Raw genomic sequence first — 12,020 nt, forward strand, 5'->3', positions numbered from 1 at the left:
ATGTATCTAGAACTAAAATACATCTAGATACATCCATTTCTGCGACAAGTAATTCCGAACGAAGGGAGTATCATTTTGTAGTATAGTACTCCCTCTGTTCACTTTTATAAGACCTTGAAGACATTTCAGACAATGTACAAAACAGCCCATTTTGAGTTGTCTGAAATGACTTACAAAAGTGAACGGAGGGAGTAGCAAAGTTCATTAAAAGAATTGAAACTGAAGTTGTAACGCCCAGCTTACATGAGAGACGTAACGATAAGAGCTCACTGGGGTTGCTATCTTAGAAAATTCAGCAGCATATCACCTCTAAATTTGACACCGTAAAGTTTTCTTCTATAATTTCCTATCTCGATGGTTTTTTTGGACAAAATGCAAAGCTTGCGTTTTGATCCATTGATAGAAAGAAGATTAACATCCATACAAGCCCAAGACTAGGCCGACATAACCAAACACTTCTGACAAGACTACAACCAACTTCTACTAGACACGCACTACAACAAACACCACCAAACCACCCCAAAGCCATCCACACAAATACACGGACGCAAATCCCGCGACAGGAAGCAAGCATAAAAGTTTCTGATAGAATAAGCAGAATACAATCAACAGGGTAAGATGAACATTGTTTTGGGTAAGACAAACTTCAATCTGCTCCAACTAAAATTTTCTATCCCAATGGTTACATGACTCAACTACAACTTCAATCAATATGCAGAATAAGCCAACAACATTTGGGTGAGACAAACATGGTTTCTGCAAGTCAGATGCAGAGATAGCAGCCGGCTTGCAAAATGCAGCACCACTAATGTACAGTATCCATTCGAGAACAGAGATATTGACTCACAAGGGTGCGGGTTTTTCCATAAATACTGCTCTTCCTTATGACACACCCATAAATGGGGATTTCGGAATTCATAGCTCGGATTTTTTCTTCAAGTTGCTTCTTCTGCAGATGATTTAGATTCAAGAGGGTGCCCTTTGCCAGGATACAACCTGAGAGGGAATGATCATCTTCTGAAGATGAAACACCTCCTAAACACAGAAAATATAAGTATGATGCATATATGAAGTTTTATGGGGCATAATGTATGGCAGGTTTGACATTGTGAATCATAACCTGCTGATTCTGATGGAGAGCTCGACGAGCTGACATTGATGATGTCATTCCCCTGCCTTGAGCTATCCTTGCTTGGCCTAATTTGTTTTCCACTATGTGGAAGTTTCATGGGAAGATTGTGACAAGTGTTTACAATGCCAGCAGTGTTTCCCCACCATTCTTTAGCAGGAGCAGCATTTTTCATGAGATTGCACGCCGGAATTTTCTCGCAACCGCTCGGGCCAAAGATCAAAACCTTCAGTTCAGAGTTGCCATCATACTTGAACACAAGAAAGTCCCCCGTTCTCAAGTTATGGGCGCGAGCAAACGCCTTCCATCCAGAATCAAGGACTAGTTTCGCCAAATTCTTGGTAATCTGAACATCAGAAGTATAGCCATGGCGTGATGCTAGCTTAATAGTTCGCCCTATTTGCCCCCTGAAATGTTGGGCAAACTTATCTGGTATGATCTGTAGTAAACAAGGTAAAGCACACTAGGTCAGGAGACACTAAAATTTTGTTACAAAGAAGAAAACGCTGAAGAAAGCTCATCTGTATAGTTCAGATCAGACCGAATTAAGTTTCTTTTTTTTTTTGGAAAAGGACAGACCGAATTAAGTAATGAAGTTTCACCCCAAGAGGTTCCTTTCTTTGTTTGCACAGAAAGGTAGAACATAATCCAGCTGAAAATAAAATTACCCTAGGAGGCTAGAACAGAGCCGAACTGAAAATAGCTTACCATTCTCTCATGGAAGTCGCCAATCATAACCTTGAAGAAATTCTTATCTTGCTCGCCTGTGTGGTTCCAGTAGCGATGTTCGTCCAGCTCCTTCTGTTTCATCCATGGCTTGCTCATCTCCTAACCACGGAATGGATCTACAACAAAAACGAATCGTGCCTAAATATTTTAGGTAAAAATGTAACAACTCAAAGTTGAAGAAAACATTTCGGGAAATAGAGGAAATCGGAGCTAACAGGGAGAAGGTAAAACAAGAGCTTCAGAGGGAGGGAGATAAAAGTTGAAGCATACCAGTGATTATCGGAGATTCAGAGAGAGAGAGAGAGAGAGAGAGAGAGAGAGAGAGAGAGAGACTGGAGAACGTTCTGAGAGGAGAAAGCCAAACGTCATGGAGATTAGGCAAGTAGTGGAAGAGCCAGCGCCTCTCCAACTTCTTGGCGCCTATTAGTAGGTGTGCCTGTCAGAGGCGACAAGACTTTACAAAGGATGCGTTGGGGAGGGTGTATGTGGGGGGTGACCTGATGAGGTTGCGTGTGAGGCTGTGAGCAGTAAATATTACTACAGTACAATATTTGAATATTTGAGTGTCATTTTATAATTCAGAAATTTTATTTTAAATATTTTGAATATGTTTCAAATAATAAATTAACAAGTTTTAAAAGTAAGTTATTTCATTTGTAAGTACAATATCTATGAGCTAAAACTAAAAGGATGAGGTCCCGATCTATGGCAGCGGCGCCGATCTGCCCCACGGCGGTCTCCATGTGCGCAACGGCGTGGTGGCTGGACGGTTCCTAGGGGCGGCCGTGGCAGTAGCCTGGCTATGCTCTGCCTGATCTGGGGCGGAGGGTGCTGGATCCGGGGCAGCGGCCCCTAGGCCGGCCTTCTCGTCCGGGCGTGGCGGGGCAGGTGGGCTGCCGGGGATCAGATCGGGTGGTCGGTGATCCTTCGGCGGTTTGGTGTCGCGGCGTCAGATCTGGTGGTTCCCCTCCCTCCTGCTGCCTCTCTCGTCGTCCTGGTGGTTTGCGGCTGCAGGCTCCGGTGATGGTGAGACTGGTGGTGTACCTTGGGTCCGGGGGAAACCTTGGCCGATCTGGCCGGCCCAGCGACGGCGTCGTCCATGGGCGTCGCTTCCTTCATGAAGGCGCATTTGAGGGCCCAATCTACCCACCCCTATCTCATGTTGGATGAAAACCTACAATCCTCTTCGGATTTGGCGGCAGCGGCGCTTCACGTCGTGACCTTCCTGGAGGTGTCGTCAGGGGCCTTGGGGCTCGGTTGGGAGTACAGAGGAAATGCAGGTGGAGGGCATGGGACCAGTGGCAGCAGGTGGTGTTCGTGAAGGAGGTGCGGCGTTGCATCTGACACGTCGACAACGGCGGGCCCCAGCAACATGGTGCAGCGGGGTCTCACTGATGGGCGTGTGTTGATGGACGAGCGCATGATGGTGGCGTCGACGGTAGCTAGGCCGGGCAAGGTTGGTGCGTCAGTATAACTCTGAAGATGGATTTGTGGCAGTTGGCGGCGGCGACCACTGAGTGTGTGTCGGACCGGTGAATGTCCCATACCCGGCAGGTGGCTTGGTTGGGGCCTCAGGTCTTAGATGTTAGGTTTGACTGCGAGGTCTGTTTCGAATTAGGCCCAGACTATCAACTGGATATAAGTAGCGACAGATATTGCCTAGACGGTGGCTTCAGTCTTACTGCTGTATTATTTTGTAAGGTCTTTTAAATAATTAATAAAATGGCTGCATGTATAATCCAAATGTAGAGACTAGAGGTCTTTCTTTTTTTCAAAAAAATAAAAACCAACAAGTGCAAAATGGGCCGCACAGACCACTGTCCATTTCTGGTCGCGCCTTTGTTCTAATATATTAAAATGTAGTTATCCACTTTAGACATCAACATGTGTAGGTGGGCGTGGGTTTGAAATATGGTGCCCACACTATTTCGTCTTAATTTTTGGTTTGTATTGACATGCGGAACACACCAAGAGTTGGCATTTTTCCGCAAATAAAAAAAGTAGGTGTATTTTTTGTAAAAACGCGTCGGGCCAAGCATCAACTGTCACTGATAGTGGACCCTGTCCACGCATGCACGTACAGGATATGTGACCGTATTTGCATGGCCATGCGAGTTCGATGACCGTAATCACATATTTTATAAGTTTGTACGCTAAACTTATCGTCGCGTGTAATTTCTAAGACTCCTAGTGCATTTTGATGAATAAAAAGTTCTTTTCCTAAAAAAAATACTTCTAGTGTATTTATCTCTAATAAAACCGCAAGTGGAGTCGGTTTTTTCACTAAAATAAATGCTAAGTTCTGGTACTCGGTCCGGCACAACTAGAATTCTAAATTTCTGCCATTTCAGCCAAGTCTAAAATAAGGCATGTGTCGTCCTATGGTGATCCGACTAATATAATCACATGATTTTGTTCTAAGATATATTCATTTTAGCGACAAGTAATATGGATGGAAGGAAGTAATATAATTGAAATTTGATTTCAGTGGTAATGTGAGAACCTCGTCGTTTGTCTGGTGTAGTGGGATGGTTGGTATGGATATGGTCAGTATCACAGGCGGAGAACTCGGTAGGGCAAGGTGGGCTGCTCGCCTTACCTAATTTGCTAACCACTCAGATTAATCAATTGCACTGACTGAAAACAACACCAAAAATATAAGAACTACCGTAGCCACGCTATTTATAAACTATATCACTTAGATCTTGGAAGTATTTGAAAAAAAAAACTTCAATTTTAAAAAGTTCATCATTTTTAAGAAAACTTTCAACAATTTTCATAAAATAAATTCACAAAAATTGAAAAAAGTTCACAAATTTTGAAAAAAAAGTTCAGCAGTTTTGGGAAATAGTTCATCTCTTTTGAAAAAAGTTTTTCCAATTTTAAAGTTTTAAAGGAAGTTCATCGATTTTAGAAGAAGTTCATTGATTTTGAAAAAGGTTCATATTTAAAAAAAAAATCATCAACTTTGAAAAAAGGTCATCGATTTTCAAAAAAATCATCAATTTTAAAAGGCCCAGCGTGGAGGAAAGTGTGTGCGGCGCCCGTTTATGAAAAAAGGAAAAACATTACTTTATTCCGAGAGAGGGTGTTGGCTTCTGTCTTCTTTCCTTCCGGTTTTCTTTATTTCTTCATTAGGTTTCTTTGAATTTTTTTTGTTTTCTCCGGTTTTATTGTTTCACACCATTTTTTTCATTTATTTATTGCTTTTGACATTTTTTTCTTCATCGGTTTTCTTCGGTTTTTCATTCTTCCTCGTTATAGTTTTCTTCACTTTCACTGGTTTTCTTTCATTCTTTATTATACTTTGTTTTTTTGTTTCTTCCTTCCTGGTCTTCTATTTTCTTCGCTTTCCCTTTCTGGTTCTTTTATCTTTTTGTCCATTTTCGTTGGCTTTATTTTTCTCAACATATGTTAAAAAATTTCAGTACAAATTCAATATTTTTGTATACATTAGAAACATTTTTTATATACATGTTAAACATTTTGACATACATGATTAACATTTTTAGAAAACTTATATATTTTTTTATCTCCAGTAGATATTATAAATATTTTGGTATATATTTAATACATTTTTTTTCTAATACACGTTCAATTCAGGCTGGACGTACCGAGCGGGCTTTTCGGCCCGCTCGTGGCTCGCTCGGTCTTGGCCCGCTCGGTCCTGGCCCGCTAGAGAAACTGGCCGGTCCGGTCTGTCAAATTGGGCCCGAAAATTTGTCGGTCCGGTCCGGGCTTTGACCGGTCCGACCGAGAGGACCGAGAAAACACTGTCATCGTCGCCACCGTTCCTCGTCATCGCGGCCACCGGCAGCCCCCGGGTGAACCTCCGCGTCCCCAAGCTTCCCCTCTTCTTCCTTCATCTCCTCACCATGCGCCATAGCCTCTCGCCGCCGCTAGCCGTCGCTGCCGTGCGTGCACCGCCGATGATCTCGTGTTCTCGACCTGGCACCGGCAGTGTTATAGCTGCGGGTTTCGCTGCCATGGCAGCAAAAAGAGGCGGCGACGATGACGGTTTAAACACAGCACGCACACAGGCCATCAACTGGGATAAACGCTCGATCGGCCATGATTCTCGGATTTTTTGTATTCTGAATCGCTTCTGATAAATGTGATAATTTTTTGGCCCACAATTTTATACGTTTTGTTAGCCTTATGAATTTAGTAGTAATGACCTTTGCACTATCCACTTCATTGACAGAATGATGCCAAATGTTCTTGACAAGCTGTTGAAAATCTGGGTGATCAAGCCAATAGTGCTCAAATATGAATAAGTTTCACTTGGGTATAGAACTGCCAATTTGTATGATACATGGAGTATGATCAAAAGTGGTCTTGGCTAGGGAGATAGCCAAATTATTTGGGTATGAAAGGGTCAAAGCTTCTATGGAAAAAACCATTCCAAACGCTAAAGAAGAGAAATATCTTGCATATAGCTCCATGTATAGTTTTTTTTTCTTTATAAGGAATCTCTACCAAAAGTGCATCATATCTTGTGTGTCCTCCCTTCTTTGTTCCTATTTTCTGGATATCTAATGAAGTTAATGTCCCTCACTATGATTCAGTTCTGATCATCTGGCATTGTAATGCTTTGAAATCAATCAATGAAATTTTTCTTGTTGACAAAGGCTATAAACATTGGTTAATATTCAGGAATCACCATTGTGGATTGAAGTAAATGAAACAGACACTGAAAATTGATTTTGGAATATTTCCCACTTATGAATATATTATCATTCTAGACAATGAGCAATCCTCGAGAGTCCCCCACAGAGGGCAGATATTCAACTTATTAGTCTTCTAAGACACAAGTTTTTAGAGCAACTTCAATGGGGCCACCCATTTTGTCCGCCGTCATTCATTTGGGTCGGCGCGGACAAAAGAGGAGGCCAACACGACGACTCAAACCCAAATGGAGTCCGCTTCGCATCCGCGCTTACGCATTTGCGGCCCAAATTTGCGTCCCAAATGTGTTGGCGCAGACGCGGAACAGACGCCATGCGCGCCTTTTCGGTGTCCGCCGTGGCCCCACATGGCGGTTGTCCAACCGCCCGCCACCTACCTGGTCAGCTTAATTTATGACCTTGGACCCACACGTCAGCGACGCCGGTCATCCTTTTTAAGCCGACCGTGCGGCGTGTGACGCCCCGTTACGTCCAACAGAGTCAAGCGTAACGGAAGCCTTCACTTCAGAGTTGCGCTAGGATCAGTTAAGGAGAACAGTGCCATGTACAAGACGGAGCGACTGCCATGAATAGGCAAGCTTTTATTACATAGACATCTCAAGTGTCGACCAAGCCTATGCGGCCATGACGATAGATCGTCACCTGCTTCTAGTATAAGCCTTTTAGACCAACCATGGAGGGCATCTACTCTTCATAGCCTTGATTGTTGACTTCCTCATAATCATACTCCACTTCAAAATAACCGAAGTCGTTAAGATCACCAGACTCATCATAAGTACCATTCTCTATCGCCTCGGAGTTCTCATAACTCTCTTGCTCCGAAAGACAACATAAGTGCAGCTTAGTACGTATAAAATACGTACTCCGCAAGTCGCCGGGAAAAGTGAATGTATGAGTTTTTAAAGAGAAAAAACTTTATCGGCCACGGCTACCACCACCGAGCCATTATCTCAAAATACTATGCAGGTATTTTTTCCCTTAACCCATTTTGTTGAAAACCAAATTTAATTCATAAAATCTACTGGCGACAGAGCGACGTGGGATCTTACATCCTGTGTTAGAGGAAAACCCACACGACGCACTTCCAATCCTGGAAGCTGGGAGTATATCACATTTACTCTGATGAGAGGTGTACTGCTTTGCCCATAGCATCACTTGGTCCAAGTCTTCCATGCGCTACCCGTGCGCACGACTAGACCAAGGAACCAGAACCTTTGACCAGCTCGTACACTACCTCTGCTTTTCCACCTTGCCTTACTAAAGGCCCGCGGGTCGAGACCCCTGGCCGGCGGTCCCGCCCTAGGGTGACTGTACCTACCCGGCTACAGCCACCTTCTCACCCATGCAGAGGCAGTTACTTGGCAAGGATAGTCGGTTCGGGCCATCCCATTCCAGGTCTATGGTCAGTACGGTTTGCGCCGCTTTTGAAGTAAGCGCCAGTTGGTTATGTCCTAATGTGATACCCTATGTAGAGGAGCCCGCCATCCAAGCCGACCCTACCTGGGTGGCTTTCACCAACATGAGCTCCCCTACCCACCAAATATTTATTTATCTTGTAACCCTGCCCGGGTCACAACTACTTAATATAGATATTTCACCTGATCTGGTCCAATTGCCAAGTCAGTGGATCAGCTTGATCCAAATTTCATTTTGTTTACGGAAAATATTTATTTTTAATTCTTATGCAAAAATTTGGAAATGACCCATAGCCTGGAAAACATTTATCAAGACATGGTCAAGAAGATGACGACTTACCGGGAAGTGCTTCGACCAACTCGGAACCACCAGACGTGACTCCTACAGGTCTGAAATCGACTCCTGATAATTACTAGGGTCTGGGGCACGCCCATGGCGTGCCTCTTGGGGCGTATCTGTGCGCACTTGTATTGCTCGAGCACCTCATCATGTCCTATGCAACCATTTTCACACATTTACACACATTTGTCTTCTACTAATAGCAGACTAAGAGTTGTTAGCATGACGTTATGGATTCCTCATAGAAGATGGAAATTTACAGTGTTGAATGGAAGAAAATAGAAGATGGCATTCATTCTGTTCAAAAAGATATAGTAATAAATATAATTTACAGAATCACAGTTCTATATCGGATGAAAAAGAAGCCTTGGTTGTTTTAAGGAGACATCAACACTATATAGCAAAACAATCCGACGGTTTGTCTCTTTTTAGGAGGATAACAGTTCGAACTATTACAGCATACCGTCCATTCTAAAAACACATAAATATAAGTTAGTACATATAAATTAATTAACACAACTTCCAACTGCTAGTCTTCCTTCAGATTGCATGGTGGTTCAAGTCCCAGCCTAGCGAGCTAGAGACTGTGTAAAGAAGTTGAACACCACGGCAAGACACCTCAATTTACAGATCTCACATATAAATAAGGCACAGTGCATCTAGTCAACAACAAAGTTGTTGTTCTTGCAAGAACGGTTTGCCTAATTTTTAAGTTCCCAAAGTTTCTAGGTTTACCTAAAAGTAACACCACACTGAAATCACTTGGAAATTAAGAGGTGGAGAAGGAGAGGAAGGAAGACGAGGAAGATCTTACTAATTGTACAGAGACGAAATGCATCAGACAATCTAAGTTGCAAATAAAAAAGTTAACACATTAACTAAAAATACAGAGAAAGGAATGTGTTTTCCCCAGCCTCACCCTTGTTGGGGTAAACAACATGGAGAAAAGCAACAACTCACTTTCACACAAATCCATAATGTGTAGTATCTTTTATTACAACAGACATCAGTTGGAAGGAAAAGAAAAAAAAAACTGTCAGACTTGCCAGTGGTGAAATTTGTAACCTAGACAAAGGATTGCTAATAACCTACTGGTGTTTGAAAACTGTCAGCGTTATCCTGTGTATCAGATATACACCCACTCTATCCAATTTTTTCAGAAAATTCTCCTTGAATCTAGTCATATAGCAAAGATAAGAGGTCCAAAGACTTGCAGAACCAAAATACAGAGGCAGTACTAAACATCTACCCAACAATGACACACTGCCAACACTATGTGTAGGACATAAATTGATGCTTAGTTTCATAGTTGGAATTTATTACACCAACAGGTAGGTAGGTGCAGAACTCCGGCCTTAGATGGAGATGCTGCAAGGTACAGGGAATGAAGAGAATCTATTCTGATAACTTGTAGAATACCTCTGGAGAAGGCCTCTTGATAGTGTGCAACTTGATCTCCATATTCCTCGTCATGGAACCAAATAATTAACTACCACATGAGCATACACTCAGATCAAGAAACATGTGGGAATCTAAAGCTAAATCATGGCAATTATCCTACGACATTCCAAAGAAGTTGAATAAAGCTTGCTGACACAACCCCAAAGAAGTTGCCATCTGTCAAGACAAACAAGCATGCAAGTAAGAAGATATAACACATGTACGCAGAATAATCCAGCATATTAGCCAAGGAATAACCAAGAAACTACTAACATGTAACTTCACATGCATCAACAAGGTGTGGTTTGGAGATCTTAGTGGGCAGACAGTAACAATATCTGGTTCTTACTATATTAAGCAATAAAACACCCAATATAAATATGTATTTGCACGTATATTCAACAGTCTATCAGTCAACAGTCACTTTCTGTACACTCTGCATCAAACAGATCGAAGTGAATTTGTTGATTCTCTGTCATGTATCTAAAAGATAGAACCATGAATGAGTTCGGCTTCGGGCCTCTGCATTAATCGAGAATAGACAGCCAAACAAGCTTCGTTGGATATCACCATATATGTTGTCGCTGCAAATTCTTTAGTGAGTCCCAATAGTTTAGAGTAAGAAGCAGATGAGTAAGTAAGTCGCATTACTTTGTGTTTGTGAGCCGGCGACTACTACCTGCTGTAAAGAAATATAAGAGTGTTTAGATCACTACTTTAGTGATTTAAACGCTCTTATGACTTCACTGTATTTCACACTGCCTACTTTCCGGACGACCTCGTAATCATCCTTCTCACTGAATGGGGAAGAATCACCAGTAGATACAACTGAGTACATAGCTAAAAGAACAAAATATTTATTGAGTTTCACTCCAAAATTCACCTACTAAAAAGGTTCGAAGACTTCTGTCAAAAAATTTGAAACAACGGCCAAGAGAGGATTCACGATCGTGATACCGATCGAGGGTCATATAACTATTGTTTACACATTTGGAAGCATGTGTCCAATTGAGCATTTTGGTTGGTGCAACTCCATTCAGTTCTCCTCAGAGCAACCTCCCTACAGAGATATTAAATATTAAATGGTCTCCATCAATACTAATTTCCAGGTGTTTAGTCTTTTAGAATACAGTTCTCTGGATGCACCCCCAATCAGCATAATTCTAGATATCATTCCACTAACAAGCACAACAGCTCAAACAACAAATATTGGAAGACAATCCAAAATAGCAAAACACTCGTCAATAATATTCAACAATAGCTCCAGTCGGATAACAAAGGGTAATATGATCACAGCCCGATGACCAAGGGTTTAAAATCTTTTGACAACATACATTCCTTAATTTTTGTGAATATCCAACAATGGCAAATATTGACAAAGGATTGCTAATAACCTAATGGTGTTTGAAAACTCTCAGCATCATCCTGCAACTTGCTGGATCAGATATACACCCTCTCTATCTATTTTTTCAGAAAATTCTCCTATAATCTAGTCATAGCAAAGATAAGAGGTCTAAAGACTTGCAGAACCAAAATTCAGAGGCAGTACTGAACGAATATGAATGAACCAACAGCAACTCCAGTACAAACTTCAGATCTAAAGAGTACCTTAAATTGAACCCGATGGGCACTGGAATTATAAAACACAGGTGTCAAACATTTTACAGAAAAGAAAATCGTGGGCGGAATCCTTCCGGGTTAGGGCCGGCGATTAGGCTGTGTGGCGAGCGGTCTCGAGGGGAGGGGAGGCAGGATAGCGTGCAACTTATGAGTTGATTAGTATCAGGTCTATGTTTTGTGAAGTTTGATCTATGGACTGAACAAGTGCAATAGGTTTTGAAACTTTCTTGAATCATTAGTTCGAAACTATTTCAAAAGAGAGTTTAAAGAAATGAGGTTAAGAGAGTAGACTAAAAAAGAGGTTTAATTGAAGCATTAGACAGAAAATGATGTTTTGAGCCCTGGTTGTACCACAGCAAGAAAATGCATGTTGTGCCTGAAGCCGTCAACCCTTCAAACTTTTCAAATACCAGTTAAACTCACTATATCAAGATCATTTTTCAAATATCAGTTAAACCCACTAAATCTCAGCACTACTAACAGAAAAAGTGAAGAACTCATTGAAGGTCCTAAAAATGCTTTCACCAGAAGGAGTAGGACCATGCAGCACAAACATTATTCAAGAAGAGTGTGACCATCACAACACTGAATCTTCTCTGTCAACTCTACACATTAGAGATTGACGACAACATGGTTTACTGGTAGTGGAAATGTAAATT

At 41.9% G+C, this 12,020-nt stretch overlaps 1 long non-coding RNA gene across 1 annotated transcript in view; it reads right to left on the bottom strand.

The window, feature by feature from the left end:
- Positions 1-9,578: 9,578 nt before the first annotated feature.
- Positions 9,579-12,020, bottom strand: part of LOC119270297 — a 3,679-nt gene continuing 1,237 nt past the window's right edge. The window contains exon 2 of the long non-coding RNA XR_005134037.1: positions 9,579-9,918. This is a non-coding gene — a long non-coding RNA (uncharacterized LOC119270297). The remainder of the gene's footprint in view (positions 9,919-12,020) is intronic.

Source organism: Triticum dicoccoides, chromosome 3A (assembly GCF_002162155.2).
Source record: "Triticum dicoccoides isolate Atlit2015 ecotype Zavitan chromosome 3A, WEW_v2.0, whole genome shotgun sequence".
Classification (NCBI taxonomy): Eukaryota; Viridiplantae; Streptophyta; class Magnoliopsida; order Poales; family Poaceae; genus Triticum; species Triticum dicoccoides.